This window comes from Scyliorhinus canicula, chromosome 26, assembly GCF_902713615.1.
Source record: "Scyliorhinus canicula chromosome 26, sScyCan1.1, whole genome shotgun sequence".
NCBI lineage: Eukaryota > Metazoa > Chordata > Chondrichthyes > Carcharhiniformes > Scyliorhinidae > Scyliorhinus > Scyliorhinus canicula.
This window is the reverse complement of record NC_052171.1, coordinates 21,983,073-21,996,646: the sequence shown is the minus strand read 5'-3', so window position 1 is coordinate 21,996,646 and position 13,574 is coordinate 21,983,073. Positions and strand designations below refer to the sequence as shown.

The 13,574-nt window shown below is 52.3% G+C and overlaps 1 protein-coding gene across 1 annotated transcript in view; it reads left to right on the top strand.

The window, feature by feature from the left end:
- The window catches only part of LOC119957381 (annexin A4-like), a 174,463-nt gene that overhangs the window by 44,988 nt on the left and 115,901 nt on the right, over positions 1–13,574 (top strand). Inside the window, exon 2 of the mRNA XM_038785332.1 lies at positions 3,061–3,125. The gene's annotated coding sequence lies outside the window, so the exon portion shown is untranslated. The remainder of the gene's footprint in view (positions 1–3,060; positions 3,126–13,574) is intronic.

Here is a 13,574-nt window from a genome sequence, read left to right as displayed (position 1 = left end):
TTCAGCTGATGCTGGACCCGCGATGGTAAGTAGAAGCTTTATTTTTTTTCTGCATCCGCCACGCCATCTCGGTCGGAGGCTACCAGGTAGATCTCGAATCTCTGCCTGAACCAACGCCAGTTTTCACTGAGATTGCCTTGGTACCTGAGCTGCTGTGGAACCGGAATCCTGAACATCGTCTTGCCTGGGTGCTGTCGCTGGTTGTCACTGTTTGCTGAGTTGTAACTATATGGATTTAAACAGGTCACTCCGTGGGTGCCATGTCTTGTTATGCTCTTGACGTAGTATAAGCGGCTTCCTTGATGTGCACTCTGACAAAGGAAGGTTCAGACGTGGAGATAACTTCAACACTTTTATTGAACTATTTACAATTCTCCTACTCGGATTCGCCACGGCTGTTAATTCTTCTATAGCTACTCAGACTGACGAACCAGTCTGCTACAATCCACGTGGTGGGTGTGATGTTGAATCAACCCTGTGTCTATACTCAGAGTGTCTCCACTGGAAAGAGGAAGATCATGTGTGCTGTGTCCTTTTATGTGGGTTGGTGTAATGCCCCCTCTGTGGTAGTGTCACCTCTGTGTGTATCGTGAATACCCATTGGTCATGTCCTATCTAACTGTTCTATTGGTTGAGTGTCTGTGTGTCATGTCTCTGGTGCTCCCTCTAGTGTCCAGCTAGTCTACATGTATTTTCGTTAACCTCTTGTGTATCTGCAGTGATGCACATCACCACAGGAGGTATACTGACCACACTCCTTCACAGGCCAGTTGGGCTTCACGCTGTTCTGCAGTCGCACCTCCGCACATTTTGTGACGGGCAGTGATGGTTCCAGTGATGTTGCTGTGTGAACTCATGATGTTCCTGGTGTTGAATGTTGGGGGTCACAACCTTTCACTGACAGGGAGAGGGGACAATCGCGATGACCCACATTGACCTAGTGAGCGGAGGTGAGGGGCTAGCAGAAAGCGGCGTAAAACTCCCAGCCTCCACCAAATAAACGGACGGAGAATGGCAGAGCCCGTGGTCGCGCAGAGGGGGGTCTGACCCCGTGTCAGAGGGGGTAGAGCATGCAAAATCTGTGCCAAACAGGCTCCGCCCCTGATTTCAGTGTCAAAAGGGGGTTCTCCGCTCGACCGCTGATTACAAAACCGGCGTCACGGAATGGACGCAGAGTGACAGACAGGAGTGAAGGTCGACATTGGCGGCTTCACAGTGAGGTCTCTACACAGCTTCTTTAAGGTACGTGTGCCTGTCTGCATTGTGCTGCACACAGTGCCACAACGGGACCAGTATCCATGAGAGTTCAGAAAATTGAGAGGTGACCTGTGTGGCAGTCTCCACTGATTGTATAACAGAGGTAATACGGTAAGGCTCCTGTACTGCAGGTACGGGGGTAGATCCCTGCCTGCTGGCTCTGCCCAGTAGGCGGAGTATAAATATGTGTGCACACCGAGCTGCTCCCATTCTGGTCGCAGCTGCGGGAGGCCACACATCTCTGCTTAATAAAGCCTCGATTACCCTCTACTCTCGTCTCGTCATAATTGATAGTGCATCAATTTATTGAGCAGAGTTATTACAGCGATGGACCTATGCATCAAGCCAGATCGCCTGCAGCTGCACCCTCAAGCAGCCAACGCCACGTCGGCCTTCAACCACTGGCTAGCTTGTTTCAAAAGCTACCTCGGATCAGCGACTGGACATCCCTCAGACGCACAGGAGCTTCAGATCCTGTACTCGTGGGTGAGCTCTGAGATTTTTCCCCTTATCTGGGATGCCCCTGGATGGAGCGACAGGCGTTAATTATTGTGCGGGGGAAATGGAGCCACCTGTTACCGGGGTGCTGTCCCCGCCATGCCAGACGGCATTGACTACAACACGTTACAACCAGTGCCCTGCCTCTGCGGCTAAACCCTTTGTCTACTCGATACGCCGACAGGAGATTGCGATTCGGTCATCTGAACGGAGAACGTCAGGCTGGGGTTCAAACAAAAACTATTTGTTGCTGACTGACTACTGGAAAGGGTTATTTCAATGCCTCAGATTGGCACGGTGGGGACTGATGGTCCAACACTAACCAACACTCAGAAACTGCAGAGCTACACACTCCGCACCAACACCTTCTGCCGGACCGCATGGTGGGTCCTGCAAACCCGCACCACCTTCTGGTCGGATGCTGGAACTACATCAGTAAAACATGTCACTTCCAGTACATCCCCAGGTGATGAAGATCTATTCATGTTCGACCACAGGTGAATCATGTTCTGTACAGGTGATGGTCTACCTATCATCACAGCCGGCCCCGCTGAATTGTGGGTGAAGGCTCCCCCCTTCCATTCTTTCTTTCAGGATCGTCCTGTCGACATTCCGGAACATTCCGGAACATTCAACATCCCAGCTGCGTGTTTCTCACACCGGCGCGCCGTTCGCTAGAAGGATTCTCCCTTCCCGTCGTTTGTCAGTGGCATTGTAACCACCCCACCCCACCGGGAAACCTACTTGGGGGGAGGGGGACCCGCTCACTACGGGAAAAGTGAATCACCTTCATTTCTGTCCATTCCCAGTGTTGGGTTGCAATGTTAACCTCCCTTGTCAGTATTGTCGTTAATGTTTGTTTGTGTGAAGGTTGAGAGAAAGAGGGGGTGGGTATAAATGGTCTTGAGCACATATAAAGAGGGCACGCTTCAGGCCGTCGATGGCCATTGGGCACCGCGGGGGAATAGGGTGCTGCATCATCAACCCTCGGGAGAACATTTCAATTGAATTAGTTAAAGCACCTTCTGATGTTCTATATTAGTTACAGTTCCCCGCCAGAGGCCATCAGCCCTGCTATACTTGGTTATAGTTACTGATCATTGGTTTTATTAGAAGAGTATAAATGGGGGATTTCCCCACCAGGGGCTATCACTCCCCCCCCCCCCTTCATTAGTTTATCCTGTTGATCATTTGTTTTATTTTGAAATAGGGGATGACTGGGACACTGGGTTGTGTGAGAGGAGAGCTGTGAGACTGAACAAGCCAACAAACTCAATAAAGTAAAGCTCTATGTTTTGATTTCAGCTTCAACAATCGGTCCAGACCCTATTAACATTCAAGGCCACCGATGTTCATCTGATCGCGAGTCGGTAAGTGAGGGATGAAACTAGACATGGATACTTTCCTTGGCTTATTCACAGAATGCAGCGTTGCCTATGTCCGCTTCTGACCCGCTGCCCCAGCAGTCTCCCTTTATATGTGCTCTGCGTACTGCACCTTAACAATTTACCCCCACCTCTGTTACATCAGCCATGTGCACCCTTGGCACAGTCCCAAAGGTGCAGGGATCACCTTCCATTTCTTTATTAACTCGGCCGTTCCCAGCTCTGCTAGCCAGCTCACCCATCTCAACCCCCTCCATCGACTTGAGGCAGTCCAACAGTTTGCCGCCATCACCCACGCCACATCCCGTTCACACATCACCCTCGTGCTCGCTGACCTGCATTTGTTCCCGGTTCGACCATACCTCTATTTTATCGTTCTCACGTCAGTTTTAAAATTCCTCCATGGTTTCGCCCATAATAATCTGGCACTTTGTGATTAGGGGTGTGATATAAATGCAAGTTGTTGTTATGCGTTGGCAAGTAATTTGCCCAAAGGCCAGTTTATCTTCCCCGTTCTCTGCAAAACCAAAGTGGGGCCATTGAAGGCCGGTCAGTCGTAACTGAACAGGCCACCTCCTCGTTCTAACACTGCAGAGTGTGGTGAACTCAGCCCAACCCATCACACAAGCTTGCCACCCCCACATTGATTCTGTCTACACCTCCCGCTGCCTCAGGAAGGCAGACAGCATTGTCAGAGACCCCTCCCACCCAGGCATTGCTTTCTTCCAGACCCTTCCATCAGGCAGAAGATACAGAAGTCTGAAGACTCGCACATCCAGACATAGGAACAGCTTCTTCCCCACAGCTACTAGACTCCTCAACGACTCCCCCTCGGACTGATCTGTTCCCTGTAAGAACACTATTCACGATGCCCTCTGCTGCTCTTGCTCATGTACGTGCTTTGTTATTTTGCCCATGTTCCATACGGGTAACTAATTATTTATTTGTCGCTATACTGTGTAATTTTCTGCATTCACTGTAACTATCTATTATTATTATTTTTGTCTGCTGTGTCCGTACTGTGTACGTTTCGTCGGCCGCAGAAAAATACTTTTCACTGTACTGCCGTACAGGGGACAATAAATCAATCAACTTGAATCAATCTGCACAGCAGAAGCTCTCGTTCTCTTTAGAGAGGTTGAGTAGATCAGGATTATTTTCATTAGAAAGACGGAGGTTGAGGGGGGACCTGATTGAGGTCTACAAAATCATGAGAGGTATGGACAGGGTGGATAGCAACAAGCTTTTTCCCAGAGTGGGGGACTCAATTACTGGGGGTCACGAGTTCAAGGTGAGAGGGGAATGTTTCAGGGAGATATAATGGAAAGTTCTTTATGCAGAGGGTGGTGGGTGCCTGGAACGTATTGCCGGCGGAGGTGGTAGGGGCGGGCACGATAGCATCATTTAAGATGTATCTAGACAGATACATGAATGGGCGGGGAACAGAGGGATACAGATCCTGAGAAAATAGGTGACAGGTTTAGATAGAGGATCTGGATCGGCGCAGGCCTGGAGGGGCCGAAGGGCCTGTTCCTGTGCTGTAATTTCTCTTTGTTCTTCGTTCTTCACTCTGTGCTGTGTAAACGGGAGAAACGTTCCTGTTTTATGGGCGATGTCATGGCCTAGTCTGTCCGTGGGTGACACAGGTCCGAGTCAAATTCGTTACTTCAAAACGGCTTTTATTTCCCCACCCACGTGGTCAAACCACCAGGCCTCCCTTGCGCGATCTTCCCGAAGAGTCTCTGGCACGTGGCTGCTGGTCCCACTTCTACATCGTGACACACTTTGCTGCCTCATTCTCTGAACCCATTATTCCACGTCGACCTTGCTGCTTACCTCAGTGGGAAACATTCGCTGACCCGATCCTCAGCCTAGAGTTAGAATTCCAGAGTCCGGGCTGACACTCCGTTGCAGTACTGGGTGGGGTATGGGGGGGGGGGGGGGGAGTGCTGCACTGTCAGGGGAGTCGGCCATTCAGATGTTGCCGTCTCTCCGCGCCGCAAACCATCCAACCGACCGTCTGAGCTGACCGGCCCGTCCCGGCTCAGGCTGTCTACGAAGGCCCGGCCTTCTCGACCCTGACTCTCGCCTGAGGTGTGGTAAACCACCGCCGGTCCCTCAAAACGGGAGAGCAATGGGCAGCAGGGTGGCGCAGTGGGTTAGCACTGCTGCCTCACGGCGCCGAGGTCCCAGGTTCGATCCCGGCTCTGGGTCACTGTCCGTGCGGAGTTTGCACATTCTCCCCGTGCCTGTGTGGGTTTCACCCCCACAACCCAAAGATGTGGAGGGGAGGAGGATTGGCCACGCTAAATTGCCCCTTCATTGGGAAAAATGAATTGGGCAAATTTTAAATGTGACAGTAGCCTGTGGTCCTTCGGGGAGCATGACGACATTCCAGGCAAATGTTCATCCCTTACTCCACATCCACAGACTATCTCGCCGTTGCTGTCTGTGGAAGTTTGACAATTGCCTGCCATGTTTCTGATCTTTCCCCAGTCAGCAGCTTTCATAGAACATAGAACAGTACAGCACAGAACAGGCCCTTCGGCCCTCGATGTTGTGCCGAGCCATGATCACCCTACTCAAACCCACGTATCCACCCTATACCCGTAACCCAACAGCCCCCCCATTAACCTTACATTTATTAGGACACTAAGGACAATTTAGCATGGCCAATCCACCTAACCCGCACATCTTTGGACTGTGGGAGGAAACCGGAGCACCCGGAGGAAACCCACGCACACAGGGGGAGGACGTGCAGATTCCGCACAGACAGTGACCCAGCCGGGAACCGAACCTGGGACCCCGGAGCTGTGAAGCATTTAGGCTAACCATCATGCTGCCGTGCTGCCCCCTTTCAGGAAGGTATCTCCTTGGTTGCGAAAGGCTTGTGGACTTTGTGAGGTGCCTGAGAAATGGAAACTCTTTCCGCACACTGTGTTCTGACTGCCAGACCTGTTGCCAGACCCGCAGCACGATGGACAGAGGAAGAAACGCAGAAGGGGATACCCGGCACAACTTTACAAGAGCCATCAGTCGCTGGGAACACGCGGCAGGCATGATCAAACCTAGGACAAGTCCGTGACTGCCCTCTGCCCTGTACTTTATTGTACCCAGCCACAGCCAACATCCCGCCTGGGTCAGGCCATCTGAGGCAGGAAAGTATCTCGAGGAGGCTCCGCGGGAGCACCAGTCAAAACAAGATTTTACACTGAGTCAAGGCGAGGGGGCGGTAAGACACGGGAGCACCCGAAAGGGGGGCAGAGGGCGACAGAGAGGTTTGGGTGAGCGAGCTGTGGGGTTGGAGCAGCTTACAGAGACAGGGAGCCAAGGGGGTACCTGCAACCTGGCGGGGACAGAGCATTGGCGTTGTTCCGTGGAGCAGGAACGCGGCAGGCGGTACGAGCCTGAGGAGGCTCCGGAGAGAACACAATCGGAGTGAAAGTCCACACGGCTGTGTCAGCTGAATGAGGGAGTCTGGGATTGAGGTTCTGCTTCACTCACAAACCACACACAAGCCCCCGACACACTGACAAAGCCAAGCACCCCAAAATACAACAGGATATCTCTCCAAGGAGGCACAGTCAGTTGTGCGGCAGGGTAGCACAGTGGTTAGCATAGCTGCCTCACAGCGCCAGGGTCGCAAGTTCGATTCCCGGCTTGGGTCACTGTCTGTGCGGAGTCTGCACGTCCTCCCCGTGTCTGCGTGGGTTTCCTCCGGGTGCTCCGGTTTCCTCCCACAGTCCAAAGGTGTGCGGGTTGGGTCGGGTGACGGGGACAGGGTGGGGGAGTGGGCCGAGGTCGGGAGCTCTTTCAAAGGGTCAGTGCAGATGCAATGGGCTGAATGGCCTCCTTGTGCGCGGTAAATTCGATGGTGGATAGATTTCATAGAATTCGCAGTGCAGATAGTTACATATTGCACACCATGTGTGTGTGTGGGTCTGGCTCAAAACATAGTCAATTCCAGCAGTGTGATTGACAGGGAACGAAACCGATCATCTGCAATTTTGCCCAGAAGGCCGATGTCGCCGTGTGCGCCATCACAGAACGCCGAAGAGGTGGCAAGTCTCAGACCTTTGGTAAAACACGACCGTTACTTGTCCTTCAGGGCGAAAAGACATGTTTTTCTTTGGAGTGAATTCCCCTGCAAGGTGGTTGCTATTGATTGTGGGCTTTACTCACAGCCTCTGCTGATCAGGACTGTGATCTGTGGAGAACCACACATCAATTTTTATAATAATGGAAAAGGCAGTCAGGCAGCGAGTCAAGTGCTGTAAGTAATTCTCAGAGTAAAGGACCACAGGGAGAGCAGGACAAGACTGTTATCACTGCGACTTTTGTCTCTGTTATGTCCAATAGCATCATAAAGGCGGTGTATATACAGACCAATTAGGATTAGTTATTCAGTCGCTGCCTCACAGATGACATTTTTAACCCGAGACTCCTCCTTGCCTGCGACTGCCGAATTCTGTATCAATTGAATGTCGGTGATCTCCACATGGAGGGAAAAGGGGGCGGCCAGTTAGCGCACAAGAGATCCCACGGGCAACTGCGCCATCTCAACCAGACAATCTGTTTGAGTGACATTGGGTGAGGAGTAAATATTGGCTGTCGGACACAGGGCAAGGAATCCCAAGCCTCTCTCGGCCAACCCTTTCACCCTCTCACCCGCCCACCTCACCCACATCTCTCCTTCAGAATATTAGAGAGTCTGTCAGATCCACCACGGAGGGCGGACAAGGAATCAGTTTACAGCCTCCCCTTCCACAGCATATCCACAGCACAGACCCTCTGACAGTGCGGCACTCCCTCAGTACTGACCCTCTGACAGTGCGGCACTCCCTCAGTACTGACCCTCTGACAGTGCGGCACTCCCTCAGTACTGACCCTCTGACAGTGCGGCACTCCCTCAGTACTGACACTCTGACAGTGCAGCACTCCCTCAGTACTGACCCTCTGACAGTGCGGCACTCCCTCAGTACTGACACTCTGACAGTGCAGCACTCCCTCAGTACTGACCCTCTGACAGTGCGGCACTCCCTCAGTACTGACACTCTGACAGTGCAGCACTCCCTCAGTACTGACCCTCTGACAGTGCGGCACTCCCTCAGTACTGACCCTCTGACAGTGCGGCACTCCCTCAGTACTGACCCTGTGACAGTGCGGGGCTCCCTCAGTACTGACCCTCTGACAGTGCGGCGCTCCCTCAGTACTGACCCTCTGACAGTGCAGCACTCCCTCAGTACTGACCCTCTGACAGTGCAGCACTCCCTCAGTACTGACTCTCTGACAGTGCGGCACTCCCTCAGTACTGACCCTCTGACAGTGCAGCACTCCCTCAGTACTGACTCTCTGACAGTGCGGCACTCCCTCAGTACTGACTCTCTGACAGTGCGGCACTCCCTCAGTACTGACCCTCTGACAGTGCGGCGCTCCCTCAGTACTGACCCTCTGACAGTGCGGCACTCCCTCAGTACTGACCCTCTGACAGTGCGGCACTCCCTCAGTACTGACCCTCTGACAGTGCGGCACTCCCTCAGTACTGAGCCTCTGACAGTGCAGCGCTCCCTCAGTACTGACCCTCTGACAGTGCGGCACTCCCTCAGTACTGACCCTCTGACAGTGCGACACTCCCTCAGTACTGACCCTCTGACAGTGCGGCACTCCCTCAGTACTGACCCTCTGACAGTGCAGCACTCCCTCAGTACTGACCCTCTGACAGTGCGGCACTCCCTCAGTACTGACCCTCTGACAATGCGGCACTCCCTCAATACTGACCCTCTGACAGTGCAGCACTCCCTCAGTACTGACCCTCTGACAGTGCGGCACTCCCTCAGTACTGACCCTCTGACAGTGCGGCACTCCCTCAGTACTGACCCTCTGACAGTGCGGCACTCCCTCAGTACTGACCCTCTGACAGTGCGGCACTCCCTCAGTACTGACCCTCTGACAGTGCAGCACTCCCTCAGTACTGACCCTCTGACAGTGCGGCACTCCCTCAGTACTGACCCTCTGACAGTGCAGCACTCCCTCAGTACTGGCCCTCTGACAGTGCAGCATTCCCTCAGTACTGACCCTCTGACAGTGCAGCATTCCCTCAGTACTGACCCTCTGACAGTGCAGCACTCCCTCAGTACTGACCCTCTGACAGTGCGGGGCTCCCTCAGTACTGACCCTCTGACAGTGCAGCACTCCCTCAGTACTGACCCTCTGACAGTGCAGCATTCCCTCAGTACTGACCCTCTGACCGTGTGCACTGTCCACAACTCCACCGACTTTAGTGTCATCTGCAAATTTACTCACCCATCCTTCTACGCCCTCCTCCAGGTCACTTATAAAAATGACAAACAGCAGTGGCCCCAAAACAGATCCTTGTAATACACCACTAGTAACTGGACTCCAGTCAGAACATTTCCCATCAACCACCACCCTTTGTCTTCTGTCAGCTAGCCAATTTCTGATCCAAACTGCTAAATCACCCTGAATCCCATGCCTCTGTATTTTCTGCAATATCCTACCGTGGGGAACCTTATCAAACGCTTTACTGAAATCCATATACACCACATCAACTGCTTTACCCTCAGCCACCTGTTTGGTCACCTTCTCGAAGAACTCAATAAGGTTTGTGAGGCACGACCTACTCTTCACAAAACCATGTTGACTATCTCAAATCAAATTATTCCTTTCCAGATGATTATACATCCTATCTCTTATAAACTTTTCCAAGACTTTTCCCACAACAGAAGTAGGCTCACTGGTCTATAGTTACCGGGGTTATCTCTACTCCCCTTCTTGTACAAGGGGACAACATTTGCTATCCTCCAGTCCTCTGGCACTATTCCTGTAGACAAAGATGACTTAAAGATCAAAGCCAAAGGCTCAGCAATCTCCTCCCTAGCTTCCCAGAGAATCCTAGGATAAATCCCATCCGGCCCAGGGGACTTATCTATTTTCACACTTTCCAGAATCGCTAACGCCTCCTCCTTATGAACCTCAAGCCCTTCTAGTCTAGTAGCCTGTAACTCAGTATTCTCCTCGACAACTTTGTCTTTTTCCTGTGTGAATACAGGCGAAAAGTACTCATTGAGCTGGGTCCAGGCAGAGGAAGGCACGGTCTTTAATGGTGCGGCAATTAAAATTGAGACGGCGCAAGAGCCAGAAATGGAGGAGCGCAGCAAACCTTGGGGACGGTGGGGGGCGGTGGGAGGGGGGGGGGGGGAGGGGGGGGGGGGGGGGGGGGGGGGGGGGGGCTGCATAGAGTATGTTGGAATAGTCCGGTAAGAGGGAATCGGGGCATTGATGAGGGTTTCAGCTGCACATCAGCCTCAGTACAGGTGGAGAAGGGCGATGTTAAGAAGATGCATAATCCGTCAAATTCAGACGGAGAAGGGGTGACTTGGGGAAGTCTTGGTTAAGCAGGTTGGGTCCATGGAGAGGATGTTTCCACTCGTCGGAAAAACTAGAAGCAGAGGACACAATCTCAGACTAAAGGGACGATCCTTTAAAACAGAGATGAGGAGGAATTTCTTCAGCCAGAGGGTGGTGAATCTGTGGAACTCTTTGCCGCAGAAGGCTGTGGAGGCCAAATCACTGAGTGTCTTTAAGACAGAGATAGATAGGTTCTTGATCAATAAGGGGATCAGGGGTTATGGGGAGAAGGCAGGAGAATGGGGCTGAGAAAAATATGAGCCATGATTGAATGGCGGAGCAGACTCGATGGGCCGAGTGGCCTAATACTGCTCCTGTGTCTTATGGTCTTATACCGATTGGAATTTAACAGAATGAGAGGTGATCTCATTAAAATGCCAATTGCCAATGTGGACTCAGAAATTTACCCCTTCCAGGAGAGTCCAGAGTTTCAGGATCAGTGGTTTCCCATTTACATTTGACCATAAGAACTTGGAGTAGGAGTAGGCCATCTGGCCCCTCGAGCCTGCTCTGCCATTCAACAAGATAATTGCTGATCTTTTGTGGACTCAGCTCCACTTTCCGGCCCGAACACCATAACCCTTAATCCCTTTATTCTTCAAAAAACTATATCTTTACCTTAAAAACATTTAATGAAGGAGCCTCAACTGCTTCACTGGGCAAGGAATTCCATTGATTCACAACCCTTTGGGTGAAGAAGTTCCTCCTAAACTCAGTCCTAAATCTACTTCCCCTTATTTTGAGGCTATGCCTCCTAGTTCTGCTTTCACCCGCCAGTGGAAACAACCTGTCCGCATCTATCCTATCTATTCCCTTCATAATTTTATATGTTTCTACGAATTCCCCCTTATCCTTCTAAATTCCAACGAGTACAGTCCCAGTCTACTCAACCTCTCCTCGTAATCCAACCCCTTCAGCTCTGGGATTAACCTGGTGAATCTCCCCTGCACACCCTCCAGCGCCAGTACGTCCTTTCTCAGGTAAGGAGACCAAATCTGAACACAATACTCCAAGTGTGGCCTCACTAACACCTTATACAATTGCAGCATAACCTCCCTAGTCTTAAACTCCATCCCTCTAGCAATGAAGGACAAAACTCCATTTGCCTTCTTTGTCACCTGCTGCATCTGTAAACCAGCTTTTTGCGACTCATGCACTAGCACACCCAGGTCTCTCTGCACAGCAACATGTTTTAATATTTTGCCATTTAAATAATTATCCCTTTTGCTGTTATTCCTCCCAAAATGGACAACCTCACATTTGTCAACATTGTATTCCATCTGCCAGACCCGAGCCCATTCACTTAACCTATCCAAATCCCTCTGCAGACTTCCAGTATCCTCTGCACTTTTCGCTTTACCACTCATCTTAGTGTCTTCTGCAAACTTGGACACATTGCCCTTGGTCCCCAACTCCAAATCATCTCTGTAAATTGTGAACAATTGTGGGCCCAACAATTGTGGATGATGATGGTCATGAGGAGAATTCCCTTCTCTCAGTGGGCCGTTCGTGAGTGGCGTTCGCTCCCTCAAAGAGTGGAGAAGGCTGGGCCATTAAATATACTCTAGGCCGCGTCAGACATACTTTTGGTTGACAAGGGACTCGAGGGTTATGCGGGCTGGGGAGACAGACAGGAAAACAGAGTTCTTCTTGAATAGCGGAGCAGGCTTGAGGGGCTGAATGGCCTCCTCCTGCTTCGAATTCTTGTTTTTGTGTTATGTTTCTGCGCGACGAGCCGTGGGTTCTTCGTCGTGGGTTCCTCGCATGACGTCCCGAGCTCACCGCACCTCTTACGGTTTGGGTTAGCTGAATACCTGAAGCTCGCCAGGAGTTTGTTGGCTGAGTTTGGGTGGCCATTCTCGCCTGCATTCCGTCTCGGAAACCATCAGCGCCTTCGCCTCCCTTCTGCCTTCCTTTTTGCTTCCCCCTCGAGGTCCTCATTGACGTTGGTTTCATCTATTTCTCTCACCTCTCAACAAGCGTTCTGTCGCGCCCCCCAGTTAATCCAAAAGGCGACCGTCCAGCCCCATCACGAGGAGATCCACGGAATTGGAGGCCATTCAGCCCATCTTGTCTGCACCAGCGCTCCATACGAGCATCATGACTGAGTGCCCGTTTCCCTGCCTTTTACCCCTGCTCACAGTTTCCATTCAAATAATCATCCGATCCCCCCCCCCCCTTGACTGCCTCGATTGGCCCCTGCCTCCACCACACTTCCAGGCAGCGCACCCCGGACCCATTCATCGGTTAGCCAGAGATTTACGCTGGCAAACTGGCGGCTGCAGATGGCGGGTCACCGACTCTGACCTAATTCGGGGGGGAGATTGTGCGCAGGACGAGGAGCCGCAAGGCGGGGGTACGAGATCTGCCCTGCCCCCGAACCTCCCTGTGTGAAATCCACCGTCTTGCGGCTCGGGTAGAAGCCAACACACACTTTAAACAACCCCGGGAGGCGATAAATGGCCGTTCATCGCTTTTACAAAGAGCCAACAGCGTTCTCATTGCGGACTTGTGAGCGGTGGGTTCTTGCTGTCAGCTCGGGTTTGGCAACAATCCCACACCTGCTGCTACGGGGTGAGGAATCTGGAACGAGGGGGGCACGGTCTCAAGAGGAGGGGCCACTCCATTTAAGGCTGGCAGGCATGTGGATGGGTGGGTGGGGGGGGGGGGGGGGAGTTGGGGAGGGAGGAGGACCGCTTGGTGGTTCTGCTCCTGGGCCCGGTCTAGTTGGCCACCAACAGGATCGGGGCAGCGGGCGTTCGGGCTGGGGGGAGGTCGTCCGACTTGTCTGCCTACCCCCCCCCCAGGTGGCCCGGGATAGGAAGCACGCAGTGTCCACCGATATGCTTCGGTCCTAGTGACGGGTCAGCTCCACACGGTGGGGAGCAGGCGCATCGTCACCCCCCCCCCCTCCCAATAACGACACGTTGGTTTACTTGGCCAAGTTCCTTTTTGACATTTTTTTTGTTTTAACCCCACCAGGGGCTAAATGACGCCTGTCATTTT